The following is a 15,486-nucleotide window of genomic DNA, read 5'->3' on the forward strand; positions in this document are numbered from 1 at the left end:
TCCCGACCCTGGCGCATGTTTATTTGGAGATTTCGTGTTCTCCCCGTGGTCGTGTGGATTTCTTTCCGATTTCTCCGGTTTTTCCTTCTACATTTGGAAAAACGCGTTTCGAGTATTTGGCTGCTATAAACGTTCACGTGCTAAACCACTTCCTAGAGCTGTCATTTGTGGTCAGGTCGCTTCTGAGAAAGAGCTATATAGCTCAGTTAGCCTGACCTTGTAAAATAAAAATAAAATCGTTTAGTTTTCACATCACCATCGAGATACGGTATACTGCCAGGATCATGGTATCGTATAGCATGCTGATGACAACTGAGCAGAAATCTGGACCATTAGGAAGGAGGAAACAAACATTCTAGAAAGAGGAGAAACGCTGGAGCAGAGGCAGACGTAGAAACTGGAGAAAATGGGGGTAACACTCAAAACTCCACACAGATAGACTCAATAAACAACGCTATAACAATGGTTACATTGTAGCCAAATCCTACAGTGTGTGGTGGCGCTCAGACGGTCTCCCAACCATCTCCGATGTGCACAGTATTTGTGTTGTGCCGCAAATGTTGATCGGCGCGTTGTCCGACGTTTCTCCCCAAGTGCTGGGAGCTTCTTCAGTCTTTGAGTTCAATTACTGAAAAAGCTCCCAGCACTTGAAGAGAAACGTCGGACACCGTGCCGAACGACACTCAGTGCAACCCCAAAACACATCGGAGAGACATGCGCGCAGCACATCGGCGAGAAACTGCGTGGCCGTGGTAGCAGGCTCCACCTTGCTCTGCTTCTACGATCTCTCTCTCTCTCTCACACGAGATGCGCACATTTCAGGGTGGATTTTGTCGGAGGCGACGTGGATAAGTCGCCCAGGCTTTTACATCGCCTTAGTCTATTCAAGCATTGTCCAGGCTTGGGCACGCACAGCAAAACTGATGGCTTTGGCTGCAGGCTGATATTTTTTTTCCTATTACATTTTATTTTTTGCTGTACAGTATTTCCATTTGCACCTCCCAGACGTATATCTTATCTGCGGGTGCTTTAACTATGCGGCCCTCGCCACGAGCACTTTGTTGAATTCGTTTCTGCATAAGGGCAAGTAAGGTGTAACCAATCCAATTAGGTGAATGGCCTATTGATTTGCACGCGATTTAAATTATATATGGGGTCTGCACAAATTATAAAACCCCAGGAACTGCTGGGATCTCCAACCATGTGGAGAGATGAGATATACGCGGGGCAGTATATTTACGGCGATGGTTTCTGATTTTTTATTTCGTAAACAATCTCAATGTCCCTGTTTGCTTTCTTGAACGTCATAAGAACGATGCATTTTTGCAGAAACAAAAACCAAACGGCAATTTATCTTCAACCCCCCTCCCCCTCTTATATTTAGGAAGGTGGGAGGGGGGGAATCCACAACATCACAGCTGCACACAACATCTTGTCCCTGCTATTTTGTGCGCGTCGCAAAGGCCGACGGCCGGAGCACGGTGAGCTTTCACATAATTGCTTCCATTTCCATATTCATTGCCTATACACCGAACGCCGCTGATTATCGCCGCAGCTGCCATTGCGAGAAGCGTACAGTGCTTCTGCAGGGTTTGGAGCGCATGCATTTTTAAACGTCTGCTGCTGTTAGGCATCCATTCCGGGTCGCTCAATGCTCGCGACATTAAAACAACACTCGTGCGTTTGTTTTTTTTGCATTTCAGAATTGATCTGCCAACGCTCGAGTGGGGGTAAAGCGCGTGCGTTTTTAAATCCTTTATTAAATCCTTTATATTAAGTTCACTTGCTTGCTTGCTTGCGCGCTTACGACCGTGCAAATCTTTCGGTCGTTTTTTAACCCACTTCCCGTGATCCAATCGAGCTGACATTTTGCACACAGACTCGTTGTGCGTGACAATTTATTTTCGTGAATTTTTTTTTCCAAAATTGTGCACTTTTTAGGAAAAAAAAATGTCATATTTAATTTAAAATACCAATGTGATAAAAATGAAACTCTTACTCAAGAAAAACAGAAATGAATAATAAAATCAAAGCGATGCCACGCATATAAAGGATTTATAGTGAAAAACGTAGTTTTTACGGGTAAATTTTTTTCCAGTGAAAACATTTTTTTGTCTCTCGTGGGGTTGCGCTAAATGCGGTCGGATAACTTTTTGAACGGACGGCACCACTTTAAATTGACGTCGTGATCGTCGACGTGCCGTTTTCCACCGCGCAAACGAAAAGAAAATGTACGAAATTATAATTTTTTATTGCTTCGCACGCTCATGAATATATAAACAATGAAATGTGTGGTGTTGGTGTGATTGTGATGTTGCGTTGTGAAATATGGACTCTGTAAAATAATCATTTATAATTTTTTTGATACGTTTTCAATGGGGATGTGATCTATATATTTTAGATTTCACTTCCCGAAATCTGCAATGTATTCCTGGTGGAATGTATTATTTTTGATCGCAGTCACTTGAGTGAACATGTGTCGTGGTGCTTTTTCATAAGATGGTGGCATTTGTCATTGAAACAATGGCAGCAATTTCTTCATGAAAACAGAAACGCGTGCTTTGTGCTCCTGACAAATGCATCCAGGATGCTCACAGCTAACGCGGGTTCCTATGGATCATGGCGATCAATAACGACATCCACGACCGCTATGGACAGTCGTTGAATATTGGTTACACATCATCATAATGAGAATTATCATGACACATCTCTGTATCGATTGTCCTTTCCTTTAGGATTTCTCTACCTCCCTTCCGCTAGCAAATTAACTACAAAGCTTCAACAACTGCTGGCGATCAATCATACTTGCCAAATAACTGCTCAGCCAGAAAAGGAACAAAAACTGCTTATTGAACACCGAAAAACACAATAAGTGCAACTAACTGCTGTGTGAGCATTATTGCACTACACGTATTAATTATATACTTCGGGTTTTTTTAAATTTAAATCATTATTTTCAATTTTGCATGCTGCTCTGGTGCAATGGTTAGCACGCTGGACTTGCAATTCTGATGTCCCCGGTTCGATAGCCAGCGCGACATTTGAAACACAACGTTGCAAGTTTCTTTAATTCCCCCACCTCTGTCGAAACGAGAGTACAAATTAATACAACGCAGTCGATCAGCAGGTCGGATGTGGTGGGGTAAAGTGTGGTGTACTCCCACCTCTACCAAGACCGTATGACCAGCCTGGAAGAGTAGGCCAAATACACCCTAGAGGGGGCTCTCTAGAGCTATCTCTAACGGAGATCTTCCACCAGTAGTGGCATGAGCGAGCCATTGCAGGGCTGCACCTTTACCTATATTACACGTTACATGGGTGCGCTCTTATCATTACGGAGTTCGAATATGCGCCTCATCGACTGCTTATTCAATCAGTTTTACTCACGTCCACCATTAGTGTGTATTCAAGATATACAAAATATTCTGCAGAAAACCAGAAAGGTTTCTAAGCAAGTGTGAATTTCCAGCTGTGACACGCAGATAAGAAATGCAGCCAACTGCCCAATAACGCGAAGCAGAAGCTGAAACCTGCAAAAAAAAGCATATGGGGGGAATCGCAAGTACCCAGGGAGACAGAAAGTAGAGCACATGTATCATGGATACAACTGTTGAGAAAAGCAATTAGGTCGCGGCAGGACACATCACTCACTGGAAGGGATGATGGCTGATGGACAAAACTGATGAAATGGTGACCAAAGGATAGAACGTGCCCCAAAGGGTGACCCCAGCAGTGATGGAGCATTGCGATCAGTTCAGGTGCTGGAGTGAGATGAATTCTAGCTCCGCAGGACGGTGAGGGGACGTACAGAGAGCGTGGGGGAAGCCTTCGACCAGCTGTGGATAGACAATGGCTTATTATGAAATAACTCGATAACAATTCGCCTTGTGAGAAAGTATTTCACGATAAACTTCTTCATACCTTCTTGCCTTTATCGAGTATATCAGACGCTATCTTTCCGACAGACCTGTTCTTCACCTGAGGACGGCTGCTTGCGTTGTGGCCGAAACGTGAGAATTATTTTATTATGCTTTATTTTTATTATTTTATGTTTTTCGCTTCTACGTGACTTTACCGAAAGAACCAAGAAGATATATGAGGCTTTCCTGACATGACTTTCTGAATCTCCCATATAGCTTGTTAGTTTCCATCCCATAAAAGTTATTAAACAATTACCTGTCATTTAATGGCGGGATGTGCTCCGTAAAATGTATGTTGGGGTGCAAGCCCCGCATTTTCCTGCTCATGCCACTGCTGATGGAAGGGCCACCATTCGAGGAAACTCTAGAGGGCATTTGGCCTACACTTCCAGACGTCTTGAAAGAAGTGGGTGTGCCCACACTTTAGTCCACCACACGTGACCTTCTCGGGGGACAGAGGCGTGGGGGATATAATAAACTTCTACCGTTGTTTCAACTCCTGTACCAGAAGATATTGCCGTGGTGTGATACATCTTTACGAGCATTTTCAATTTGGAAGACGTGGATCTGATATCAATGCAATGTTGGAACACAAACTACTACAACAAAACCAAACTTTCTATTTTTATTCTTTGGTTCTTTCGGTAAAGTCACGTAGATAGAAAAAATATTAAACAAAAAATTAAGTAAATAAAAATAATAAAACTAAAACTATTATACAATTCAAGTGTCCAATGTGGTGACATAGATGGGAATATAGCTAGAATCCAGTGCACACTCTGCTCGTGATCCACTTTATATCTGCCGAGACAGAGTAACATGACATTGTCACCTTATCTTTATTTTAGCAGGTATGGACCCACTGTGCTGTTTCGCTCTTTTTTTCAGAAGCGACCTGGGCACAAATCATAGCTCGACGAAGTGGCTTATCAGTGTGGAGCGAAAAACTGGAGGACCCGGAGAAAAATACACGCGACTTCGGGGGAGAGAGGGAACACGAAAACTCCAAAATATAGAGCAGGTGTCAGGGTTCGGATCGAAACCACTACCTCCCGCATACCAGGCGATGTAGTTAACATCCCGCCGAGAGAAGCTCAACTAAAAGGGAAAACACGATTTAAACTCTGTTATTGTCGCGTTGTCCGCGTGAATTGTTTGGAGAGGCTGAGCAGGGTGTGGACTGTGGTGAGTAAAGATGATTAGTGGCTGACAATCTCGATGGACAGAGGGGTGGGGGGGGGTGTCTCATCTCTCCCATGCCCTCCCACGAAATTGTGGCCAATTTTTAAGTGAACACCTACTGACCGTGCAGGCCAAACCTAGTGGAAAGTCTCTTGAGATGTATCATAAGTGTCGCACGGACCTGTGTTTTATGCATAATCACTGTGAGGTGGAATTTTCTCAACCTGACATCTTAAAGTGACATTGTCATGCCACTCTGTCTCGGCAGATATGAAGTGGATCACACGCAGAGTGTTCGCTCGATTCTAGCTATATTCTCATCTATGTCACCTTAATTGGACACTTGAATTATATCATAGTTTTACGGTCACGTCACAACTGTTCGAAAATGATGCTGATGCTGTGCAATGTTTTGTGGTAAACGTTTTTTTTCAATTGGGCCCCTGGCACCATGGCAAGCGAACAGTTGGCAAATTATAATTTGTTTTGACCACAGAACCTTGCCTCCATTTGTCAGAAAAATATTACTTCGGTCTACAGAACGTCCATATGTCAGTGTGTCTGCTCGTTATGCTCAAACAACAAACCCCATTAATTGAAACAAAGACTGCAAAATGTCGGTTCATTACTGTGGGAGATGTGCATCCGTATCGTTACGAAACAACTGGGCGAGAGAAATTCAAACTTGGCCAGAATATCTCACAGCCCACTCGAAGCACTAAGCGGAACGCGAGGAAGGGGCACGTGCATCACTGGTGCAGCGCCGTAAACATGTAAAGCAGATACACACATTAGCAACGTTTTAAAAGCATTTGAAGGAAGCTCTTGAGAAGGCAAGGCTCTTCTCGAACACATATGTGTGCTTATACTGTCCATACTCAAGCACATAACATGTATATCATTACGTGGGCGAATCTAAAAAAGCGATTATGAATAATGCCCAAGTACAGTCCTGAATATATATGAGTATAGCTCCCAGGGATGTGTGCAGAATGTTATGAAACGGATGTCAAAAAAATCTAATGACACAGAGGTGACCAGCTGGCAACACGGTCATGATGACTTTGACCTCTGTTGAGTGTTGATTGGGGGAGGCAGGAGGGGTGCTGTTGCGTAGCTATCGAGTGTGCAGAGGGGCGCAGGTGCCGGGCTATGCCGGGGGGAACGGGGGGGGGGGCAGAGAGCGGTGGTGAGATGTTAACTACTTCGCCCGGTATGCAGGAGGTCGTGGATTCGATCCCGACCCTGACGCCTGCTGTATATTTGGACTTTGTTTGTGTGTCTTCCCCCCCTCCCCCCCATTGGTTGCGTGGATTTTTCTCCGGGTCCATGGGTTTTTTTCCTTCCACATTATTTAGAAAAATGCGTTCCCACTATGTGGCTGCTATAAATGCCCACGTGATAAGCCACAGTGGGTCTTAGCTGGTAATATAAAAACAATTGTTTAGTTTTAGTTGAGAGGGAGGTGGGCAGGGGGGAGGAGGAGGGAAAGACCAGCAGGAGTTACCATTTCATTTCTTGCACCATGGCCCACGCTACGCTGCTGCTGCTACAGACGACACACTGATTGCCGACTTGTGCCAAAACCGTCCAGCCATTCCACACATGAAAGAAAATTAGACCGGCGTGAAGCTGCAAGCATGAACTCATGCGTGGACTATGGAAGAAAGATCTCCGCAGGAAAAAAGAAGGGGCCTTCTTCTTCTCCTTCTGGGTTTGCTAATGTAAAGTTTGTTGTGACCTGACTTGCTGTCATTCATCATTTAGCACGCTCTCTTGTTGCGTCTCCTAAAAACTCCGGGGCACCCATCCCTGAAGAATGGTCATTGTCATGGCCAGCTTATGCACTTACAATAGGTAGCAGTGTAGCCCCCCCCCGCCCATTCAAAAGCATGGTGCTGTGCTCTTACAATGAGTGCATTATCGAATTAAGCGCCCTGACATTCAAAGGGGCCATGAACAATGCGTTCGCATGGGAAGAGCGGGTAATAAGGCATTCGGTATTGTCCGTTTGCCTTACACGTATATAGCAATCATAATAATATTCAAATCATGTGCACTGTACAGCCCTTTGTTACTGCACTGTTGGATGAAGGCCTCCGCACGCTGTGTCGCTGGGGTTGCTTTAACCTTGCGAAATGTTATCCACCAGTGGAATATTAAACCTTGGTCCCAGAGTCTATAGTTAAAATGATAATTAGCAGTAATTTCATCTAATCAACTGCTGGATGATCTTCCCGCACAATGCCAGTCACGGGTGTGGTTTTGACCACACTTCACCTCCCTGGTTAGCGTGGGTCAGTTATGGGAGGAGATGTCCATCACGGATTCAGATATAATTTGCCACTGACGTTATACAGGAATTGAACGCAGGTACCCCTGCAAGGCTGGTAGTGCATGAGACATGTGTACGATACATTCGATCTTGTCTCACGTCAGTGACGAGTGATATTTGAAACAGCTCCTGGCCTCCCCCCCTTCACGAACCTGCGCTAACCAGAGAGGGCAAGTATGGTCAAACAACACCCCTGACTCACATGCTGTGGGGAGGCAATCATTCAATGGTGGATTGACACAGAGCTGAACAATATTGCAATTTCGAAAGTTACGTTCATTTTGTTAACTCAGGTAAAAAACTCAAGAGACCAAATAATCTACTTTTGATGAGTGACCTGGGGCATTAGTCTGCCAGGAGGGGGCAATGATTGCTATGTATAGTCCGAGTTTAGTAAATGTTGCGGATAATTTTCGAATTCAGCAAATTTGGACCCTGACGCCAGCACACAATGCCCACAACTCTTGCGAATTGATAACGGGGGGTCTTTAACTAGCGAAGCAGACGGAGCGTGGTTATAATGTCGGCGAGTTACACCCGAAGTGACAACCATCGACGGCCAATAGGATTTGAAGTCGTGAACCTCTGTAGCAAACGGCGGATACGCTACCGCTGGGCCAATTCTGTAACGGATTTCTTTTTTTTGCAAGTCCACTGTTTGCAATTGCTGTGGAAGCGAGTACGAGTACTGTCGAAATCCATTCATCAACTGCAGTTGATATAGATTACGACAAAAGTTTCAGCTCCAACTTTCTAAAAGCTCCAGCAATGCCACTGCAGGCTACAAGGATATCGATTGCTCTGCGGCCCTTTGTCGGGGTGTTAAACCGGCTGGGCTGGTTCTTGGAGACCGGAGGTAACAAAATGTGTTCGGGCGAGACGTGCCCTCGAACACAAAGCAGCGTGGGACATCGCACTCCACCCCCGCTGATTAAAATATAGAGCTTACGGTTGCGAGTTGTATATTGTACTCGTGAAAATGCACGTTGCACGTGTGCTTTGATACAAACTACGAATCATATTCTCGCGAGGCCTCCGTGCGGTTACGTAGACGTTGGCGTGAGCCAGGTCGCAGGCAATGAAATGGGACCCATCGCGCCAGTCCAATGTCCCTCTGCCCAGGCACCTGGTGTTGCCTCTTGAGGCACATGGGCCCGAGGGCAGTTGCACCACCTGCACGCTCATTAGCCGTGCCACTGATCTGGATGGCTCACTCGCTAATGCTGCTGAGCTCAACGCTTTGTCCAAATCAAGGCAGGGAGTGAACATTGCTGATGCGATGTTTTTTAGAATCCCGGGCTGCCACCTGCTCTAAAGGATCCCTTGAGTATTGGATTTGACGGTGTCAGGCTTGGTCATCAATAACTTCATACACACACAGAACAACTCCATTGTTAATATCGGCCAGGCCTAGCTGTTGGGGTTTATTCTAGGTGAGAAATGATGCGTCAATTCATGAATTAATGTCTACTCTGGAGCACATGATGCATGCGTTGAATTGCACGTGTAACCATCGGTTACATTTGATTCGTATGTATGTATGAATGGAGAAGGTGGCACAGCGGTTAACCCAGTGACCTGAGTTCGATTTCTGACCGTGGCTGATGTCAGTGGAGAATGATACCTGAACTGGTCTTGGATCTAGCCTTTCTCCACCAACCTATACTGACCAGTATTGTGATGTATGGTAAAAAAAAAACTCCATGACCAACAACACAACGTTGGGTGGCTTTCATCCAGCAGTAGATGGACAAAGAATGGTAAATGATTATTATTATTAAGTGGAAAATGTGTTAATCATTCACTAATAAGTTAAGAATTTACTCGTGAAAAGTGGCCCTCAATCGTGATCGTTCGCGAATTGCTGGGGGAGGGGGGGAGAGGGTGAGGGGCTGAATATTTCTACCACCCCCAGTCATCGTTGCCAACTTAGCCACAGCATTTTGTCAAAGCGACAAAATCTATAGACTTTCTGGGACCATGATATAATGCGATTACAAACTTATGTTTCAGAATACTGTATCAGGTAACTTTGTTTAAATGAGCCAAACGTGATTTCCTGCTCAAATGAGCACTGAGGCTGTTCTTAGCTCCTGTACACGGTGGTGGAAATTCCACATTCCAATGGCTGGTAGCGAGTCTCTCAACAGGACAACCGCTGTTGACTACACCCACAAAGTGGTATTCATTTTCATCGACCCCGCAGGGATGATGAGCTGAATCAATTCAACCCCCTCCCCAACTGAGATTTCAACTCGCAACCTTCCGATTGCGAGCCACTCGCTCGCCTGCTGGTATAATGTGCTCAATTTTCTGGTGACATTTTTTGAAACCTTCATGAGACCGCGGTGGCGAGATGTTAACTACCTCGCCTGGTATACAGGAGGACGTGGGTTCGATCCAGACCCCGACGCCTGTATATTTGTAGTCTTTGCATGTTCTCGCCGTGGATTTTTCTCGGGGTCCTCCGGTTTTTCCCTCCACGTTTACAAACCTGAGTTTAGAATATTTGGCTGCTATATATTTCCACACGACGATAAGCCATTTCGTTTAGCTATCATTTGTGGCCAGGTCGCTTCTGAAAAAGGACTATATAGCTCAATGGGCCTTACCTCGTGAAATAAAAAATAGTTAACAGTTTTTTTAATAGACCTGTCCAGCGATATTTTAAGGTCCATTTGGCGACCTTACAACGTTAACGATTTGGCAACACCAACCCAAGTTTATTTAATGGGCGTGCTCGAAGCGAACCCCTCCCTCCGTCCACACAGCTCAAGGGAGCTCTTTTGGAAGAAGAAGAAAAAACGATGATGTCACCGCTAAGTTCACAACTCAGAATGTGAGGATTTTCTTCATTTAAGGCATTCACAAGGAACACTTTGCTTGGTGCCCCAGACGCCGGCGGCACAATTGGGACTTGATTGGTAAAAATGCTAAATTGTGCCCCTTCTCCCTGCACAAGAAGCCAACATAATCACTAGCGCACCCGAGCTCGCACGATGCAGCATGAACTATTCAGTAAGTAACAGCCGGAATGTCATCTTGACTTTGATTTAAAAGACACGAGTTTCTCATTTTAAGATTGTGAAAAACAAAAAAGGGGCCAGCCTAGTATGATTGTTTATAAAGAGAAAGCAGCGATGATAAAACATATATGGAATAATTATTAAAAATGTAAACAACGATTTGTCATATTCTTGGTTCTTTCGGTAAAGTCACGTAGAAGGGAAATAATAAAATAATAAAAAATAAAACGTAAGAAAATTTAATTCTCACAACGTTTCGGCCACAACGCAAGCAGCCGTCCTCGGGTGAAGAACACAGCTGTCTGAAAGACAGCGTCCTAATGAACACTGCTAAGATTGGCAGCGTATTTTAAGCTGGGTGGGAGGAGGAGAGCGTCTTGCTTTAAATCGAAACGATTTGTCAATTTGTGTATTTTCCTCCCAAGTTTATTCTGAATGCGTTAATTGGCGTCACGATATGAAGCGTTCATTTAAAATTCTCTCGCAGCATGTGAGAGAACAGCCAGCTGAAGGAGATATCACAGAACTAGCTGAGAGATGCCCTAAAGTGACCCCTTATCAACACTATGATGCTGCATGTTCCCATACATTAGTCAAGGCCCATAGGGTGGAAGTTAGAACTCCACATATATGGTCCCCGGAGGCAGACTTTACAGCAGTCAACAGTGGTGACTGTACTGCACTGATGAGTCCTAATGAGGGCAACACCGGTAAACAATTGTCCATATCTGCATCACTGCTACAATTAATCAGTCAGCCACATTTGCTCAAATGTATTTTGATGGTCAACGCAGACCAGGGGACCACAATGCACTGCTTCAGGAACTGTTTATGGGTTTGTTTGCATTGCGCACAGAGGCTGAGTGCCTTTGACACGTGTGTGTGTGTGTTGTTTGAAACCTTACCAGGGACACTGCTGTAGAGATGTCCATACTGTGGCAATCAAAGCAAAGTATTTTTTTTAATTCACATTCGCAGAGAAGTACCGATGTTCTGCCTGCTCCGATCTAAGATCGACTGATAAAAAAATGTTTAAAATGTAAAAGTTTAAAGAGCCTGGTCCATCACAAATTCGTCGATGATACTGTCCAAGTGATGGCAGGTCATTTATTAGATGAGCAACCCTATACGTGCATTCACAAATTATTCGGTGATGCTGCGTTGACAATGGTGCATAAACAACATTGACAAACAGCGTGCGTTGAGTATTATGTTCTATAAACACACGGACAACTGCTTTGATTAAGAATTCATCTCCAAATAATGCACTTTCATGTGATCCCCCCCTCCCACCAACACGTCCAGCCTGCGTTGACCTGCGTCAACTGTGATCAAACAAACCACAATAATACTGGTGGAACCACCTGGTTCCACCAGCCCACAGGGGAGAAATGTGTCCGTCCGTCCGTCGTGCATCCAAAATTGGGAGGGGTGAGGCTGGGTGGAGAGGGGAGGGTGGGGAGGGGTGAGGAGGGTGGGGAGGGGCTGGGTGGGGCTTTGTGGGGAGGGGCTGGTCACCCCGTGGTGCCCTTATACAACTCAACGTATAACCTACTCACGCCGGCTTGTGCCCGCCCTCACAGTCGGGCATATTTGCGGAATACACCACGCCGCCGTTGACCCTGGCCATTGACCGAGCAACCCAACGTTCCTACCAGCTCCCTCCGCAGGAATGTGTTAATTCGCATGCCATGTGGAAGGCCGTCAGCCAGCGGTGGGTCGATGAAACCGGACGAAGATCACGATAGCTTGATGTATGTATGTTCAGCTTCTTTCGAACCATACGTAGCCTCTCGTGCTAAATCGGAGGAGCGGGGGAAGGACAACAAACTAAACACACACACACAAAAACAATTATTATAATGGTTGTTAATACACATTAAGGGATCATTATGCTCAGTTTATATTGCTTTAGATGGAAAAAAAATAACTGCTTATAATTGATTGGCCGCTGGATGGTCACAAGTCAGACCTGCTTATGTGCTATACATAGTAATGTGCATTGCTGTTAAGTTATTGATTGTATTGTTAGTTGGTACAGTACCATTCTTAAATGCACACTTGGAAGTAAAACTACGGATAAATTGTGGTTTTAAAATGCAAATAACTCACAGAGGTAAGATTTAAAAAATCACCCCCAATCAAATGGAATACAATTGCTGAATTGCGTACTCTAATAAAAACAATATGTATTTATATAATTAAATACAGGGTGGTCCACGTATAGATACCCCACTAAAATAATAGGAAGACACTACAGTCTAGAGAACACAGCATTTCATATCGAGGCCTCGACATGCCTCCCAAAAATCTCAATACACACTTGACATCTTTTAACAATATCCTGATAAAATGGTATCTTCATATAGCCGGTGTGATTTGCTTTGAGTATTAAATCATTAAGCTGCGGTGATAAGAATTATATCAGTGGTCAATGGGGTAGCTTTTCGTGGATCACCCTATATACATGTTCTTAATGTGCATGCATGTTAACATACTACCATGGTGTCGTGGTTAGTATATTGGACTTGCAATCCAGATGTCTCTGGTTCGATCTCCCGTCGTGGAAGTTGAAACCCCGGGGCGAGTTTCGTAAACGTCCCCTGTCGAACACCGCCTGTGTCCACCCCGCGGTCTTTAATTCGCGTCTGGTGGGGTGAAGTGTGGGTACCCCCCCCCCTCCACCATTTCAAAAACGTCTGAACTAGTGCGGAAGAGTAGGCCAAAATCACCTCCCCCCTCTCCATTCCGGGGAACTTCCCTTCAACGAAGGCACCCCCCCACCTCCGTCAGTAGTGGAGTGAAAAAGCGATCGCAGGGCTTTAATGAGAATTTTTTTTAAATATTTTCAATTTATGATTTTTATTTTATTTTATTTTCTATCTACGTGACTTTACCGAACGATACTCTTTGTTTTTTTCGGTTAAGTCACGTAGGTAAAACATATTTTTAAAAAATCGCAGCGCTGCGCCTTCATCCCTATTAATGAGCATTTTTTGGTATTCTTTTAAATTTCTTATTTTTTATTTTATCTACGTGGCTTTACCGAACGAACCAAGAATATTAACAGGGTGTGTGAGCGACGCAGGAAGAGCGTCGACTGAGCTGCTGCCACACTGAGGAGGACTCTGCGTTTGTGTATCAACAAGACCGCCACCGTATCAAGTGTCGGTGGTGGAGGGAGTGAAAGAGTCGAGCCGGGGTTGGTAATGAAGCACTTAGCCACGTACCACCCGCCAAAGTCACAGGTCACAAGAAGAGGGACGAGATATATTGACGTGGTTAAGAGGATCCAACTCGTGAGGAGTCCCTACCCCCTGCCCACACACGCCGCTCATGAGTGGCATTACGGGAGTCCAAGCCCAGGTCTCGCTGCGTATGTGTGTTGAGCTTCTTTCGCACCGTACGCTGTAAACCAACCATGATAATCGGAGGTGTTGTGAAGATTATGGGTGTAATAAAATAAAAGTATTGTTTCTCCGCATAACGAATTCCACGTGTGTTTTTTTTCTTTTTGACAGAACCCATCCTTCCCCAACGTCCTTCTGCGGGGAGTTCATCGTTTTCAGCGGCATTGGAGTCACCGCAAGCCAAAAATCTTTGGCCGGTCTCGCCGCACAGCGGTCTCATCGGCACAGTCGGTCTTGCTTGAATGAGCGCTGGCGAACTGCGAGCTAAATGATGTTCGCTGTATGGGCGAGGACCCTCTCTGATAGATGTGGACTCCTTCGAGGGCTCACTGTTCATTTTCACCTGTTGCAAGGGAAGGATGGAGGTGACGGGCGGGGGGGAGGGTTCCTTTGTCACTGCTCTGCGGGTGGTGTCGCGAGGTTTTCTCTCACATCGTCTTCGCTCTACTTAAGCAGCTGTTCGTACGTATGGCGACTGTTTGAGGACTTTGTCGTATGGGTGTGTGTGGGGTCGTTGGCGGTTTTAATTATAATGCATTTCCTCCACAGGTGTGCGCGTGTGTGTGCGCGAGAGAGAACGGGGGTTGTCTAATCTGCACGTGCGCTTTCTCTCGGCTCATCATCACCACCACAGCCAACCTCATTCTCCTCCTCCTCCCGTATCGTGTCTGTTCGTTTCCTTTCAAATTAGTTTAATCTGGGGTGAGTTTCACAACAAAGGAGAAGGGATCAATGCATTTAATTAGAGGCTTTTAAAAAAAAGGCGAGCAATAATTAATTACCTCTCTGCCTTAATGTACTTTAAAACGGGTCCACTGCCTCTAAAGGGCATGCACAGTAGATAATCGATTATTCAGGGGGGGGGGGGTCGCCGGATTTTCAAAAACGCCGGATAATTAATCAATAATCATGATTTAAAATAGTTTATTTTGCCACATTATTGTATTGCATAGTTTTTAGGTGTTACATTTTTTGAGTGGTTTAAAATTAGTTTACTACATTAAATTGGCATAAATAAACATTGGAATAGACAATAAATATCCTACTTTTAAAAAGTTACTCATATTTACTGCACCGTACTCACCACGCCCAGTCTCGAAGACTCTGCATGGGGTGATGTGTGTATATATATACGTACAGTATTTTCATTGTTGTATGTAGTGTATAATGTGCTGCATATAATATTTAACACTGAAATCAAGCGGAGCTACTTTTTTTGTAACACACGTGGTGCCAGCCTATCGCCGAACTGGAGCGGTTTCGTCGGATCGGCCCGGGACCACCGGATAACGTTAATAATCGCAAGCCGGATAATCGATTATGAACGGTATATATATAAGCAGAACACCGTTCTTTCTCCGCATTTTACCTATTAGCTTTATTTAGTTAAAGCAGACGAGAACTCAAGGGAACCGGATCGTCTCGTGTTCAAGATTGCCCTGGGGCATTCGTCTGGCAGTAGAGTGCAATGATTGATATTTCCATGAATCCCATTTTAATAATTTGCGGTAAATTTTCAAATGATCCAAATTTGGACCCCGACTGACCCTATTACGGTATTTTAGTCCATCAGCCGATTTCTTTGATTTCCAGTCCAATTTTATCAAGCAACA

The sequence above is a fragment of the Lampetra planeri genome, chromosome 28 (genome assembly GCF_965212315.1).
Source record: "Lampetra planeri chromosome 28, kcLamPlan1.2.h2, whole genome shotgun sequence".
Classification (NCBI taxonomy): Eukaryota; Metazoa; Chordata; class Hyperoartia; order Petromyzontiformes; family Petromyzontidae; genus Lampetra; species Lampetra planeri.